Source organism: Canis aureus, chromosome 13 (genome assembly GCF_053574225.1).
Source record: "Canis aureus isolate CA01 chromosome 13, VMU_Caureus_v.1.0, whole genome shotgun sequence".
Classification (NCBI taxonomy): domain Eukaryota; kingdom Metazoa; phylum Chordata; class Mammalia; order Carnivora; family Canidae; genus Canis; species Canis aureus.
In genome coordinates this window covers 7,894,703-7,910,481 of record NC_135623.1, presented here as the reverse complement: position 1 = coordinate 7,910,481, position 15,779 = coordinate 7,894,703, and the positions used below count along the sequence as shown (strand labels likewise).

Sequence of the window (15,779 nt, the reverse complement as noted above, 5' to 3'; positions counted from 1 at the left end):
TTTTCATCATCCTGGCCCAGAATCATCTTATTCTTGGAGAGAAAAAGGTCACACCCACAGAGTGTTTCCTGGAATGTAGGGCTGTTAGGCTAAGTCCTCGTTTCCAATTATGTACTCAGTGGGCCCCATATCCCTCACTCCACTAAGAGAGTCACCCCCCAAGGAGAGCTTCAGTTGTTACCTTGCAGAGGTGACAGGGTCAGGGATGGGCATCCACAACCCTGGCTACGATCAAGGCCCTGACAGTTACATCCTTGATGGAACTATAGGAAAATCTACCTGGGCCTATGCCCCCCTTGCCATATCTCTAATCAACCTAGGCCTCAAGCCCTGTGATATGCGAAGATTCACGCAAACCAGGGTGTGAGGACCCCAGAGTGTGGGAGGGACCTTTCCAGGCCTTGCTTCCTCTATGATTGATGTGTGTGGACCCAGAACTGAGGGAAGGATCTGGGACAAAGCAAACAAGTGGGACTCCCTTGCAACTTGCAGTTATGGGTTTCAAAGCATAATAACCACACAAGAGAGCCAAGACAGAATTTTAATTTAAGAATTAAAAGGAAGCAGCTAGAGCCCAAGTGAGAAGAGCTGATAGAGACAAGAGGGAAAAAAAAGTGTTATCTGCCCAGTGTGAAGGCAGTGCCTGTTACCCCATGGGAGCTCCAGTGTGGGGGTGCCAGGCAACACAGCAGTCGATGGGAACTGCTCTGGTCCCATCATGAGCCGCTAAGAAGAGCTCTGACCATGTGTGTTCCAGACCCTGATATCCCTACCCGGCAACAGCATAGTATTTATCATGGGTTAAGCATATCTATTATCAAGATTTTACAACCTCATTCAGTAGGTACTCTTTTTATCCCCATTTTGCAGATAAAGAAACTGAGGCACCTGGAAGTTAAGGAAAAAGGAGCTTGTCCATAGTCACACAGTTAGCATGTGACAGAGTTGGAATATGAATTCTGGGAGTCTGGCTCCAATGCCAGTGCTCTCTATCCCTGTGCCACGTTGTCTCTAGTCTAGCAAGGGTATCAAACAGGTGGACAAACAGAACGCAATGTCTGAGGGATACACTAGGTGCTGGCACCAGTGGTGGTGTCCACATCCCTTCATTATTTCCATGCTCATCCATAAGAAGGGAAATAGAAGGCACCCCCGGGGGACAGGCTGATAGGCCCAGAGAGATAAAATGGCCTTTCCAATTGCTGGAGCAACAAATAAGAAAAGAAACTTGACTAAGTATTTACCCAAGAGGAAGGAAAAGATAGGTACCCACAAGAGCCCGTATGTGGATGTGCATGGTAGCTTTATTTATAGCAGCCCGAAACAGAAAAGAACCCAAATATCTATCAACAGGTGAGCGGATACACTACATCCGAGTGAAGGAATGTACCGGGGCCATGCGGGAATGAGCTGCTGATGCTCACGACACAAGGGAGTTGCCAAAGCACTGTCCTGAGTAAAAGAAGTTCAGGAGCCATAAAAGCCCTTGTTTTAAGATTCCATCTATACGGAGTTCTGGAAGAGGCAGGACTCTGGCTTCAGGAAACCGAGCGGTGATGGATTGGGAAGGGAAGGGGGTGGAAGGAAAGATTCGACTACAAAGAGGCACAAGGGAACTTCTAGGGGATGATGGAAATGTCCTGTATCTTGAGAGTGGTGTGGCTACATGGGTAGAGATGTTTGTCAAGACTCACTGAATTGTATACTTACAGGGGTGAATTTTGTTATACGTCCATTGTGCACAATTTCAAAAAGAGACTTGATGTCATACAGTCCCACCTGGGAGGTTCTGGGCTCAGGAGTGAGTTATATACATTCTGCTTCCTTTGCTTCTTTCTTTTTTTTTTTTCCTTTTCTTTCTCTCCCTCTTTCCTTCCCCCTTTCCTTCTTTCCTCCCATCCTTCCCTCCTTCCTTGCTCCCTCCTACCTTCCTTTCTCCCTCCTTCTTTCCATCCCTCTCTCCACTCTCTCCTGAAAGTCTACTCTCTCCCTGTCCTTGCCAAGCTAGTGGCAGGCCCCTGAGCCCCAAGCATTTCCAGCACTGCCATTACAAATTAGTGGAAATGCTCAGACATCCAGGGAGACTGATTCTCAGCCTACTTCAGAGGGGCAGATGTTCAGCAAAACTGGCCAGTGACCCACAGAGAAGGCTGGCAAGCCCATGAGGCTCTCTCATTGGGCTCCTCTGTGGCTTCTGCCTCCCAGATAGAAAGTATGCATGTATTAGATGAAAAAGAGGAAACATCTTTCCAAGAATTACTTGGCCTTGGGAAGAAGGGCGGTCATTTGTCTCTGTCCAAGAAAAATATCATTCACCCTTGAATTGTTCTCTCCAAACTCTTTGGCAATGGGGTGAGGGGCTGCAGCAGGGGAGAAAAAGAGGTGGAGAGAACAAGGAAAGCAACTGCCACGCTGCTCTGGGGTAGCAGCAAGAGGAGCTCCTATCATCATAAACCCTGGAAAGGATGGAGAGAGAGAGGAAGCCTTCACCCAACTACTTTCTGCCTGGCTCTCTAACGCTTGGGGCGTCCCTGCCCTAGCCGGATGAGAGGTGAGCAGAGAAGTTAACAGGGCAGGCAGGCAGTAGGAATGGGGACAGAACAGGAGACTGGCACGGTTCCCTTCACTGGGCCTGCAGGGGGTCCGTGGCAGCCGGAATGTCCATCTGCTATGCCCCACCACTAGTAGGCTCACAGGAAGGGAAGGGGACAATGACAACCCAGCAGCCCCTCACTCAGAAATACACCAGGAAGTGAGCAGCAGGGCCCACCTGCCCAGGAGTAAACCACATGAGACTCACCAGTCAGGACTCTCTTGGACAAACCCCTCCTAGCAACAGTGAGTTATAAAGTCCCTCAGCCAAAAAGAATGCAAGTTGAGTTCAGCCAAGCGCAACCCAGCCACATGGGCAGTGGGAGGGTCTGGGGATGCCAGCTGTCCCCACGTCCTGCTTGCTGAAAGTTGAGAGAGCCAGTTTTAGAGAACTGGATACTTGCACTCCTTTATTTTTACCCCCAAAAGAGAGTTGGTCCCTAGGTGGGAAGGCCTATCATTCAATAACAAAGAATGAAGAGATAAGGGTAACATGGAAGGTGGGACTCTGGACCAAAACAGGGAAAAACAGGGGATCCCTGGTGGCGCAGCGGTTTGGCGCCTGCCTTTGGCCCAGGGCGTGATCCTGGAGACCCGGGATCGAATCCCACATCGGGCTCCCGGTGCATGGAGCCTGCTTCTCCTTCTGCCTGTGTCTCTGCCTCTCTCTCTCTCTGTAACTATCATAAAAAAAAAAAAAAAAAAAAAAAAACAGGGAAAAACAAAACAAAACCAAAAAAACAGCTATCCACAAGAGAAAAGGTAGCAATTCTGAGAATTTAGCCTTTAGTGAGCAGAAAAGCAAAAAGACTATCTCTAATCTTAATTACCTCTTATTCCAGGTTTGGAAAAAAAAGCTACATCCAGAAGAAATGCCTTGTCAAAACAGGACAGCCAATGTGTGGAGCTGAAGATCAGCTAAAAATCCATCAGTTGTCCCAATTTACCAAAAAAGAAGAATTAACCCCCTAGCAGTGGATGAACTCCATTTAAAGACTAAGCTGTTGAGGCCACCTCAGTGGCTCAGTGGTTGAGCATCTGCCTTTGACTCAGGTTGTGATCCGGGGCCCTGGGATTGAGTCTCACATCAGGCTCCCCACAGGGAGCCTGCTTCTCCCTCTTCCTATGTCTCTGCCTCTCTCTGTGTGTCTCTCATGAATAAATAAATAAAATCTTTAAAAACATTAAAAAAAAAACAAAGGCTAAACTGTTAACCACTCAATGTCACTCATTTCTATTCTGGTAAGACTCTTACTGACAGGTTTAAAACATACATATTCCAACCATTAGCACCAGTTAGTCTTCTATCTTAGCCTGGAAGAAACCTGTGCGAGTTACATTGCTAAGAACAACCATGAATGAACTGTATGAAATATAAATATGTATAAATATATATAAATATGTATGTTCATTCAAACTGAATGAACCATGGAATGGACCAACCATTGAAATAAATGTGTATAAATACACATATCCTGTCAGTAGACTCAGCATAGTCTTTCATGTTTAACAAGTATTAAGGCTTATTGTGGTATTGAAGAAAACTATGTAGACTTTTACTTATAAGCCCCATGGACTAGATATGTAGGCAATTCTGCTGAAAACAACAAAGAAAACTGGATACTAAAGAAAAACATTTTGAATGACTACTGAGCTGGGAAGTTTATAAGATATATTCAAGTGAAAAGCAAGTAAAAGCTAGAACTCAGAATGGGAGCCAAGCCCTAAAGCCAGTTTGAGGATACCTGCCAAACAAAGTGACCTTGAGGTTCATCTTTTGTGGCCTGAGGAGACAGGCTAAGAATTTCCCATAAATGATACTCTCACATGGATTATAGAAGTCTAATGAGTATGAAGTTTAAGAAATTAAAAGAAATATGCACCCAGGTGCATCTTTGTGAAAATATTGAACACCAAAGACAAAAAAAATAAACATCCAAAAGTAGAGAAAAAGAAAGATTATTCTCATAGGAAACACAAGACTGATGGCAGATTTCAAAGATGATGGTGGAAAACAGTAGATGTTTGAATACTATTTTCATTGTATTGGAGAGAAGATAACTGTCAACCTAGAATTCTACCCTGAAAAGAGAGCTCTCAAAAACAAGGGAAAATTTATTGTATTTTCTAGCAAAGAACAACAGAGAGCTTGTCACCAGCAGACCCTCACATAAGAAAATTCTAAAGAATGTGTTTCAGACACCTCAGATAATATTAAACAAAGCAAAATAGGTAGAGCTCTATTAATATCAGTCAGAATAGACTTTAAGCCTAAAAGAATCACTAAAGATACAAATACCACCCCATTATAAAAGATCCAATTCACCAGAAAGATAAAACAATTCTAAACTTGTAGGTACATATCAACAAAGACCCAAAATATATAAAACAAAAAACTGGCAGAACCATAAAAAGAAAGAAAAATCCACAATCACAGTGGGAGATTATAATGCACTTCCTTCAATGATCAAACAAAAATCAGTGATGACAGAAAAGATTTGAACAGTACAGTTAAGAAGCTTCATCCAATAGAGTTACACCAAACACTATATTTAACAATGACAGAATCCATTCAACGCTGTGAAAACTGACCACATACTAAGTCTCACACAATAAACCTCAACAAATGTAAATACAAAAGGTTGAGTAAAAAAATTTTTTTAAGATTTTATTTATTTATTCATGAGAGACACAGAGAGAGAGAGAGAAGCAGAGACACAGGCAGAGGGAGAAGCAGGCTCCATGCAGGGAGCCCGACGCGGGACTCAATCCCGGGACTCCAGGATCATGCCCTGGGCCAAAGGCAGGCGCTAAACCGCTGAGCCACCCAGGGATTCCTTGAGTAAAATTTATAAACAACATTTACCAACCATGATACAATTAAGTTAGAAATCAGTATCAAAAAGGTAATAACAAAGAAAAACAAAGAGAGATCTGGACATGAAGAAACACAGGTACACATAAATTATGAGTCAAAGAATAAATAACAGTGGAAATCTTAAAATACTTAGAACCAAATGACACAAAAATATTACATATCAAAAAATGTGCAATGAAGTTAGAATGGAAATACACAACCTGTAATGTTCATAATAGGAAAAAGGTCAAACATTCAACTTAAGAAGTTCAGAAAGAACAACAGGTCAGACCTAAATAAGTTAAAGAGAGAAGATAATAAAAATTAATGTAGAAATTAACAGACTAGAAAACAAAATAAATGACAGAGAGGTTCACAAAGTTAATAACTCGTTCTTTAAAAGATTGATAAGATAGACAAAATTCTGAAAAGGGTATTCAACAAAGGTTCATAGAAAGCACAACAGTATTATAAATGAAAAGGAGATATTATCACCATAAATGCTACAGAGCTTAAAAGCATACAAAAGCATATCATAAATAACTTTATGGTAAAAATTTTTAAAACTCAGACAAATGGATAAATTCTTTTTTAAAAATCTAACTTACAAAGAAAAAAAATTAAACCTGAAAATAGGCCAATAACTCCTGAAGAAACTGAATCAGAGGTTAATAATCTTGAGGGAAAAAAGAATCCCAGCCCCACATAACTCGTTTTGAGAAGAGATAAGGAGAACACATTCTACAGCTCACACTTCACAAGTCTAGCAGAATTGGATACAAAAGCCTGACAAGGATAATATGAGAAATGAAAATCACAGTCCAATACACTCATGAAGGAACACAGATGCACAACTCTTAAACAAAATAAAAGTAAAACAAATCTAGCAACACATAACAAAATGAATCCATCATGACCAAATCAGGTTTATTCTAGGAAAACAAAATTAATTTTACATTAGAAAATAGTTGACCAGACATTAACAAATTAAAGGAAGAAAAAAATTACATAAATTCTCTCCAAAAATACAAGAAAAGTATTTTATAAATATCCATTTATGAATTTAAAAAAAACTTTGTAAACTATTGAAGAACGGTAATTCCTTATCCTGATAAAGAATATCAAATCCATAGAAAAAATCATTCTCAAGGGAAAATAACTAAATATGAAAGGCAAAACTAAAACTTTTAAAAGGCAATACAAGAGACTACTTTATGACTTTGCTGTAGGGAAAACATCATTAAAAGGACACAAAAAGTTCGGTTTTAAAAGAAAGATAAAATTTTATTACGTTAAAATTCAGAATTTCCGCCACTCTAAAAATACTAAAAAAGGATCCAGCAATATTCCACAAATTAGAACGTATTTTCAACACTAAGAAATAGTTTCCAGCATACATAAATAACCTCTACAAATAAATAAGAAAAACACAAACTATCCAAATTTTAAATAAATAGACAAGAGATCTGAAAGGCACCTCACACACACACACACACACACACACACACACACGGTCAACAAGCATATGAAGAGATGCTGAAACTCTTGAATAATCAAATGTATACAAATTAAAAGCAGGTATGATACTATTATACACCCACAAGACTGGCAAAAATTTCTGACAATATCCAACAATACATAAAGTACTAGCAAGGATATTGAGCAAAAGGAACAATTATACACTGCAGCTGGGTATAGAAACTGGCCAAACACAATGGAAATTAGCTTTTTTTTTTCTTTTTTTTACTGAGGTGAGATTCACATAACACAATGGAAATTGATTTTTTTTAATTGATTTTGAACCAGTCTAGTAGCCCTGAAAATGTCCACAGTCTCTGACCTGTAATTCTACTCCTATGTATGTTCCCTAAGAAAACCTACATACGTGTTCACCATAGGGGACAGCGGTGGCTTGAACAAGAATATTCCCAGCAGCAATATTTAAAATAGCAAAAAAACTGGAAATAACTTTAGTGTTTCTAGTAGAACATCACAGTTCAGCAAAGTGAAAAAATTTCAGCTACACTCAACAGCACAAACAAATCCAAGAATGAAACACTGAACAACTAGTCACCACAGTCAGACAGAAGGGATTCTCAGCATAGTGGGCCCAAGGCTCCCTTGCCATGCCAGGTGTGATCCCTTCCAAGGTGAAGGGACTTGAAGAGGGGTCAGGAGAGCACCAGGGGTGGGGGGGCGGGTTGCAGAGGGATGGCAACTTACCACCAACAGATTTGGAAATATCCCACTTGTTTGCCAACCAGTACAGCATTCTGGCCTGCATGGGCTAACGGGAACATGAGAACAAGGAATACCAAGAGTACGATTCCATTTATATAAAGCTCACAGACATACACAGCTAGACGTACTGTTTAGGGATGTGAAACAGAAGAGGGTAAGACAATAAAGAAAAGCGTGGGGGAAAAGAGAAATGTCCAGAAAATGGTGATCCCAAAAGTAAAGAGATGGGACAGGATGGATAGGGGTACCGTTCTTCACAGGTAAGAGTAACATTTCTTGTAAGAGGACTGGTAAGTAACTTTACACCATTATATACAGTTTGTAAGCGTTGTTTTGAATTTAGGCTATTTTATTAATGTTATTTAAAAAGAAGTTCATAAAAAAATAATAATAAAAATTTTTTTAAGTTCATAGAGAAACATTTAATAAGACACTCTTAAAACAAATTGCTGTTTCTAGTTGCTTGGCAAAGACGATCTCCTCAACTGTAATCGGCAGAGCTCTTAAACTCACTTAAAATTCTAGGAGCTTCCACCCAAATCACTCCAGAAACATCCTTGCAAGAACCTCTCTGGTAAGGTGCAGCAAGGCCCGGCCTCCAGAGTCCATTTGCTCTGACTCTTTTATTTAATGTAATCACAATCACAATGCTGGCTGTTTTTTAAATCTCCTGGAATCTTCTCAAATTTTGAAATCTTTTAAAATGAGGGCATGGAACAAACGACTAGGTCCTGTCTCTCTTGCCTAGATTTCGGTGGTGATGCTCTCATTTTTAAGTCCTTTACCATATGCTTCAGCTGTGTGATGCCCCAATTCTCTTCACGGAGATTTGCTGCCAGTCAGGGGAAGTTTCTAAGAGTGTATTAAGTATATATTGAGCACCAGGGAGTGCAGGGAGTGCAGGGAGGTTGCACACGTGTGATTTTTTTTTTTTTTAAGCAACTCCAGCCATGCCTGGTGTTGGCAGCTTCAACTTTCACTTTTTCAGCTATTCGTGAACAACCCCTAATGGCAATCTTCCTCCTCCCGAAGCACACGTGTTAACGATGCATCATAAAGCTACAGGGCATCCTCCCTTAGCTAGAGAGGGAGCCTCGTCAAAGCTCCCGGCCAGGGAAACAGAAACCCTCTGGAAGTGAGAGAAACTTTATTTCCTTGAGGGCACATTGAAAAGGCCCTCATCATCGGTGGGCTGTGAATAATCATGGGGACCTCTCCTCTCCCGCCAGAAATCTGATTCAGAAGCAAATCGAGAGCCTACGCAAATACTTCTGCATTTGCAAATCTGGGGATTTGCCAACAGGTTGAGATCTATCCATAGAAAACGTCAAGGAAAAAAAAAGAAAAAGAAAACGTCAAGGGTCTGCTGTATTGACTCTTGATGGAGAGGGTTTTCAGAATTCTTCCTCTATCAAAACTAAATCAGTTCCTTTTTATCAGGGCTCCTCTGATCTCAAGATAGCTTCAGCCTCTAATGCCAAGCCTGAAACTCCCATGAATGGCTGAACAGACTCACGTTGGTGACAGAGGGTCAGCAGAGCATGTCATGTATTTATGACACTACTTTTATTTTTCTTCGTGGCTATTATTTGCTTACCAGGTACGCACACATTCCTCACTTTTTTTAAAAGATGGCCCTGAACCCCAATCCAAGGACCCATGTGTGTTCAGAGTTTCCAAGATGCCTGAGACAAACTTCCCTGTGCTTCTACCCTGACTTCCCTCCCCAGATCTGAGGGGCATTCTCAGTTCATCTCCACTGCACCTCTGTGCAGATATAAAGCCCCACTCTTGGCCTTTTTCTCACAAGAATGCCCGCCACACCTGATATTTTGTAACACTTAGTAATGAGGGGAAGTATCACCTCACTACCATGCATGGCTTTCATCAACAAGCTGGATCTATGGCCCAAGCACATATTCCCAAGTGTGACCCCTGAGTGGGGTTCTGTCACCCCCCCACATTACTTCCTCTGCCTTCCAAGCCCCCTGATTTTGGAGAACACCCTTTACTCTACCTTATTACATCAGTAACCCTTTGGCTTATACATATGGAACTTCTGGACAGTTCTGAACACTTCTGATCATATTCAATGGCCTGCTATTGACAGCTATTGTTGTCGGTTTTTTTTTAGTGAGTTCAAAAATGATCTACCAAAACGATGAATTTATGTGCATCTAGAAATTGAACAAGTACTCTTCTGCTACTTTAAATTGGTGTCTTCACATTTCTGATATATGCGTCAGATTCAAAAATACTCTTTAAGAAGTGTCAGCATTCAATTCACTGTCCTCTGCTTTTGTTTTTGGAATAAATTGTTAACTAAGAACACGGGCACTGGGTCAGGCAAAGTGTAGTACTGCTGGGGTAACTCAGATACCCCTCCAGTTTCGAGCACGGTGTCGGAGTTGCATCAACACCACAGTGCAGCATGAGAGTGTTGCCATGACAGCCTGGATTCATTTTTCTGATTCGCTTTTCAACAGCACACTAGTAGTGGGGAGTCCACATTGCCCACCCTGACGTTAGAGACACACGCCACTAGGGTTGTCCTCTCCTGCTTCGTCTTTTCTATCATGGGGTCTCTTCCAATTAATTCCAGCACTAAAGTCACCAAGCAGGAAGGCTCTTAAGTGTGTCTCTGGTCACAAGAAGACAGGCTGAGGTTCCCGTGTTTCCCTCTTAGTATCTTCTGTAGCATCAAATGTTAGAACATAAGCAGTACTAATACCAGCATAATAGTTCTCTGCTAAATTTCAGCAAAAGGTCAGAAAATTCTTAATTAATTTCAACCGGAGTGCTTTACAGTTATAATTTTGATCAGAAAGCCCCTGGTTGTCAAGAAACTTCAAGGATTCTGTTATCCTTCACAAATGCACTTTTTCCTTTAAACATCATGCTAAAAAAAGAAAAAAAAAATCCTTTGAGGGACATCTGGGTGGCTCAGCGATTGGGCGTCTGCCTTTAGCCCGGGGCGTGATCCCAGAGTGCCGTGATTGAGTCCCACATCAGGCTCCCTGCAAGGAGCCTGCTTCTCCCCCTGCCTGGGTCTCTGCTTCTCTGTGTGTGTGTGTCTCTCATGAATAAATAAATAAAATCTTTTTTAAAAAATCCTTTGGGGTTTACTGCAAAATCTCATGCCTTCTTACATTGGACACACAAAATGTCATTCAAACTGTTCTTGATGGGGGATCCCTGGGTAGCACAGCGGTTTAGCGCCTGCCTTTGGCCCAGGGTGCGATCCTGGAGACCGGGGATCGAATCCCACGTCGGGCTCCTGGTGCATGGAGCCTGCTTTTCCCTCCGCCTGTGTCTCTGCCTCTCTCTCTCTCTCTCTCTCTGTGTGTGTGTGTGTGTGTGTGACTATCATAAATAAATAAAAATTTTTAAAAAACTGTTCTTGATGCATAAAGGTCATCTTAAGCATCAGTTACTTGGCTACAAAACAGAGTTCTGAGGACCTATCAAAATACATAAAATTTCACTGTACTGCTTACATTAAGTACTTTTATTAGATGCCCTAAAACTCTATGCTTTTAATTCCCGTGCCTTTTAAATTTCATTTCATCTGTTTTCTTTTTCTCGTTTCTTACATTACTAGTACTTCTTACTGGCACTTAACAAAAAGAACTTTGATAACCCCTGTACAGTAAGTACTATGTCAATCTCTTCCAATCTGTTAGGGGTACTTGGCAAATTAAAACCAAGCCGCTTAGAGCTTTACATAAACGAAGACGCCTGAAAGAAAGTATGAAATGTTCTGCAGTGGCCGAAATACATGAACTGTAGCTCATGGACCTCAGGACATCTCTCTTGGTTTATACCACGAAGGTCCCAACAGGGTAAGTGAAATTGTGAAAATGTGAGCTTCAGATCCTTGTGGTGTTATCCTCATGCCGGCTAGCTACAGAGCCCATGTTCACGTCATTTTCTGCTCAAGACATTTCTGTGGGCTCGGTAAGGCTATGCTCATGATACCTACTTCACAGATGAAACACAACATTGGTCAACATGTGGCCAAGCCTGGCCTGAAACACCAGCTGCCTCTTCACCCAGCCAGTGTGCCCTGCCCTGCCTTCCCTGTGTGTCTGTAGCTTTGCAAACATGCTGTGATCCCACCAGAAATGGAACGAAGGACAGCATGTCAGGATCTCCCTGGTGGACAGTGTGGAGACAGAAAGAACCTGAGAGACATCAGGAACTCACAGAGCAGGAAGTGAGAGACAAGTTCAAGGCCATCCAGTTGTCACACAGCTTTCCCCACATCATCTCCCCGTCAAGCTGGGGCCTGGAACCTGCCAGGACTTCAGACTAAATGCATCTTCTACTTGCTGGTCCCTTTCACACACTCAACGCCTCAAAGGCCCACTTGGCAAGGACCCTGAAGGCAGCACACCCTTCTCCACTCCGAGGAGGGTGGCTGCCTCTGAAACACAATTGGTGGAGACAAGCCAACAACGGTGCCAGCTGAACACATCTTGCCCTGCTGCATTGTGTACACTTTAGTAGCTGGCTCTTAAAGGAGACCCACCAGGGTGCTGGGGGGAGAAGAAAACAATTTTAGCCTGAAGAGGCCAGACTTTCCCATCAAATTTAACAAGTCTACCCAGCGGCCCCGGACTGAGGTGCTAAGGGGTGTGATAAAGGAGCCCCATGTGACAATCCTGTGTCTTCTGGGTGCCTTCACCAAACAGAATGGGGAGGAAGAACGGAGAGTAAAGTGTCATATACATCTTCCTCTCCTGCCTGCAGATGCTGCTGCAGGATGGCTACTCTCCTACTTCCCCCCGTCCACCCCCCCCCCAAAAAAAACCCCACAACATTTTAATGCAAGAATGCCCAAGGTCTCCGGCCTCTGCAAAAGTCATCACAGTTTTAAAGAGCAAATGCCAAACATCTTAGCTGGCCTCAGGTTTTCTCAGGCCCCACAGGGCAGCCTAACCCCAGAGCAAAACTGAAACCCTAGCAGGGCAGGAACTCTTCCCCTCCGGGAGGCATGACGGACAGCTGGGACCTAAAGCAAGTGAGCCTGGGCGGTCACCCTGCACTGGGGACCGCCCTCCCCCTTCAGTTAGGATCCTAGGGGCTCCGCAGGAGTGGTTCACACCTTCTACAGGGTTCAACAGGGTTCAACAGGGGTCGGATGACCGAAGGGAAAATTCAGACAAGCAATGACCAGCGGAAAGGGCTGTGGGAGGGTCTTCAGATCAACAGCAACCCCAAGTCCATCCCACCCTGTCCCCAGTACACACGTGCTCTCTGCCCCTGTTTTTCAGAGAAGTTGCTCCGGTCCTTCCACGTCTCCCCACACTCTCCCTGCCCCCCTCCCCCAGCAGACACATAGTTACATAAAAACATCTTAAACATGGGACCCAGCTCCCTGGGTCCGGGGGAGGACCGGGAGACCAGGGGGCGCCGCTGGGGCGCACGGGCTGATCATTAGTGGGGGTTACATAATCACCCAGACGAGCGCTGGAGGACGTCCATGGAGACCAGCTCAGCGCACCCCATTCTCCGCCACCCCCAAGGCCCAGAGCGCGCGCACACGCTGTGGCTCGCGGCGGCGGAGGGCAGCGGAGGGCAGCGGGGAGCGGGGGCCGGGGGCGCACCTGGCTGCTGCCGCCAGAACCCGAAGGCCGCTGCACCCCGCCCCCAAAGTTCAAGGGAGGGCCGAGCCACGGAAGCGGCCGCACCAACCAGCCCAAGGCGCCGGGCGCCGGGAGAGCCGGGCCTCGCGGCCACCTGCGTCCCGCCCCGCGCCGCCGACGGACAGGTGCCAGGTGGCACCACCAGGGTCTCTACTGTGAAGAGACGGTAACGGGTGCGGCCCGGCTGGGCGGGCGGGGGCGGGCGCGGGGCGAGGCGAGGCGAGGCGAGGCGAGGCGAGGCTCCCAGCGGGGCTGGAGTTTGGTTTCCGTTTGGTTCCGCGGCCGGGGAGGCAGCGCGCGGTCCCGCTTCAGGGTCGCGGTGGGCGGGGGCGGGGGCGGGGGCGGGGAGGGCTGCGCGTCGGTGCGCGGCGCCCGCCGGGCCGCTCGGGGCAGCTCGGGGCCGCTCGGGGCGTCCGCCCCCCCCCCCCCCCCCCCCCCGCCCCGCAGAGCAGCCGCTCAGCCCCGGACGCGGTGCCCGAGAAAGGCAACGACGAGATGGAAACGCAGCGCGCCGCTCGCCCGTGGCGGCCGCAGGCAAAAAAGCACAATCAATAAACCCAGGCGCCAGGGATCCATCCGCCGCATACAAGTCCCGAGTCCCCTACCTTCGGCCTCGGGGTGGCACGCTGCTCCCGCGTCCTCGGACCCCACCGATCCACAGCCCCTTCTTCATGAAATACTCCGGCCAGTCGGGGCTTGGGGCGGTTTTTTCCTGAACACCTGTTTCAAGTAAGGGGTAGAGACCTCATTGAGGGCACTGTGCGTGCCTCTGTCCATCCAGGCATGCACGCGTGTTTGTACACACACATAAGCACACGGAGTGTGCACGGGCATTGGAGCCCCAAACTAGGCGGCCGGATAATGGGAGAGTCGGCTGCTTGTGAGCATGCTCGCGCCGGAACAGATCCACCCTCTGTTATTCCTCTGAATAAATATAAATCACGATCAGAAACCCAAACAGTAGCATCCCTCTTGGATTCCTGCTGCTGAAAGGCACGGAATAAATTCAGCCCGCAGACACGGAATCTAATCAGCAGCTGTTTGCTGAAGCCGGAGCCAACCCATGCCTCGCTCGTCTTTGCCACTATGAGTCCAGACCTTTTTTGAAAGGGGTTTTAACCTTTAAAGATACAGTGCACCAATTATCACTTCTGAATAGCTACTCCTCCGAGCGCAGGAAGCTTAGTCCCACGCCTACAGCCACAGGGCCGGCTGTGAAATCATGACAGAGTGGTCGTGATTTCATTTATCTGTGGCTTTTTAACAAAAAAAAAAAAAAAAATATATATATATATATATATATATATATATATAGAGAGAGAGAGAGAGAGAGAGAGAGAGAGAGGGAATGCAAACGCAAGGTGTAAAGCTAGAGACACACATCTATTGCAGTGATGGGCTTCTCAGTGACTAATCAGCATGTTATGTAAACGCTATGATCCTTCACTTCTGAACACACATACTCACAGGGTCAGACAATGCAGGGAGACGACTGTCAGCACAGAGGGCGCCCCTCGCAAGCCCCAACTGCTGTCATAGGACCAGGAAGCCTGCCAAAGGGGCTGGAGGAAGTGTGGGCTTCGCCACCTTAACAGTTAACCCCAGGGTGCTCTTTCCGAATCTTGCCCCACACTTCAGGTGCCATGTCCTCAAACTAAAGAATCATGCTGGCACTATTTCAAAAGTATAATGTAATCTAGGACCAGATCTTATTCCAAGACATTTTCTTCCTCCAACCAGAGTCTGGAATCAAAACTACCACCGGAACCTTTAGAGTCTCTAAGATTCAGACTTAGGCCCTTCTTCAAGACTGTGTTAACGACACTTTTTTTCTTTTTCTGGGCAAGGCTGAGCATCGAGGTAGCAAAATGCAGTGGGGGAGGGGGAGATAACCCCTAGCCCAAATTTAAAAAAAAATTATTCATTAAGTATTTCAGCCACCCAGGTGGTATTTGTTCCAATTTTGTTTTAGCTTTTAAAGAGGTAAAAAAATAAAAATAGAAATAAAAAAAAAAATAAAGAGGTTAGCACCGAAAAGGAACCAAAACTCCTAACCTCACTTATGCCTGAAAGGAAGGAAATCGCTCCTTATAGTTTCTTTTTCACCCTGGGAGCCCCAGAGCTCCAGAATGGCACTGGCTACTTCTCTCTCTGGTTCCCACCCAGCAGCAGCAGCAGCAGCAGCACAGCAGCAGCTTACCTGAAGAGCAACCCTGGTGTTCCTACAGCCACTCCCTGGGGCATGTCCCTCTAGCCCTAGTATCAGAGCCCATTCCTTCCTTTGGCAAACCACTAAAACCAATGGGCTGTCCCCTCCCACCTCGTGGCAGGCACTGCCTATGCTGAGCTCTCCCAGCCACACACACACTCTCTTCTCTCCTCTCTTCCAGGGCTCCTTAGCAGAAAATTATCATATTTCATGTGTCATCGCTCTAGCTAGC

The 15,779-nt window shown here is 45.2% G+C and overlaps 1 protein-coding gene and 1 long non-coding RNA gene across 11 annotated transcripts in view; one reads left to right on the top strand and one right to left on the bottom strand.

Moving 5' to 3' along the window:
- Positions 1 to 15,779, bottom strand: part of HIVEP3 (HIVEP zinc finger 3) — a 457,232-nt gene that overhangs the window by 353,481 nt on the left and 87,972 nt on the right. For 2 of the 6 annotated variants that reach the window (XM_077844481.1, XM_077844477.1), the window contains exon 2: positions 13,944 to 14,058. The exons of 1 other annotated variant lie outside the window; for it this stretch is intronic. The gene's annotated coding sequence lies outside the window, so the exon portion shown is untranslated. Of the gene's footprint in view, positions 1 to 13,943; positions 14,501 to 15,538; positions 15,716 to 15,779 lie in introns of those variants that run through there. 3 more of the 6 variants (XM_077844480.1, XM_077844476.1, XM_077844479.1) reach the window with 3 other exon arrangements.
- The window catches only part of LOC144281766 (uncharacterized), a 34,424-nt gene continuing 31,703 nt past the window's right edge, over positions 13,059 to 15,779 (top strand). For 3 of the 5 annotated variants that reach the window (XR_013350160.1, XR_013350161.1, XR_013350159.1), the window contains exon 1: positions 13,070 to 13,504. This is a non-coding gene — a long non-coding RNA (uncharacterized LOC144281766). Of the gene's footprint in view, positions 13,505 to 15,779 lie in introns of all 5 variants that reach the window. The other 2 variants (XR_013350163.1, XR_013350162.1) reach the window with 2 other exon arrangements.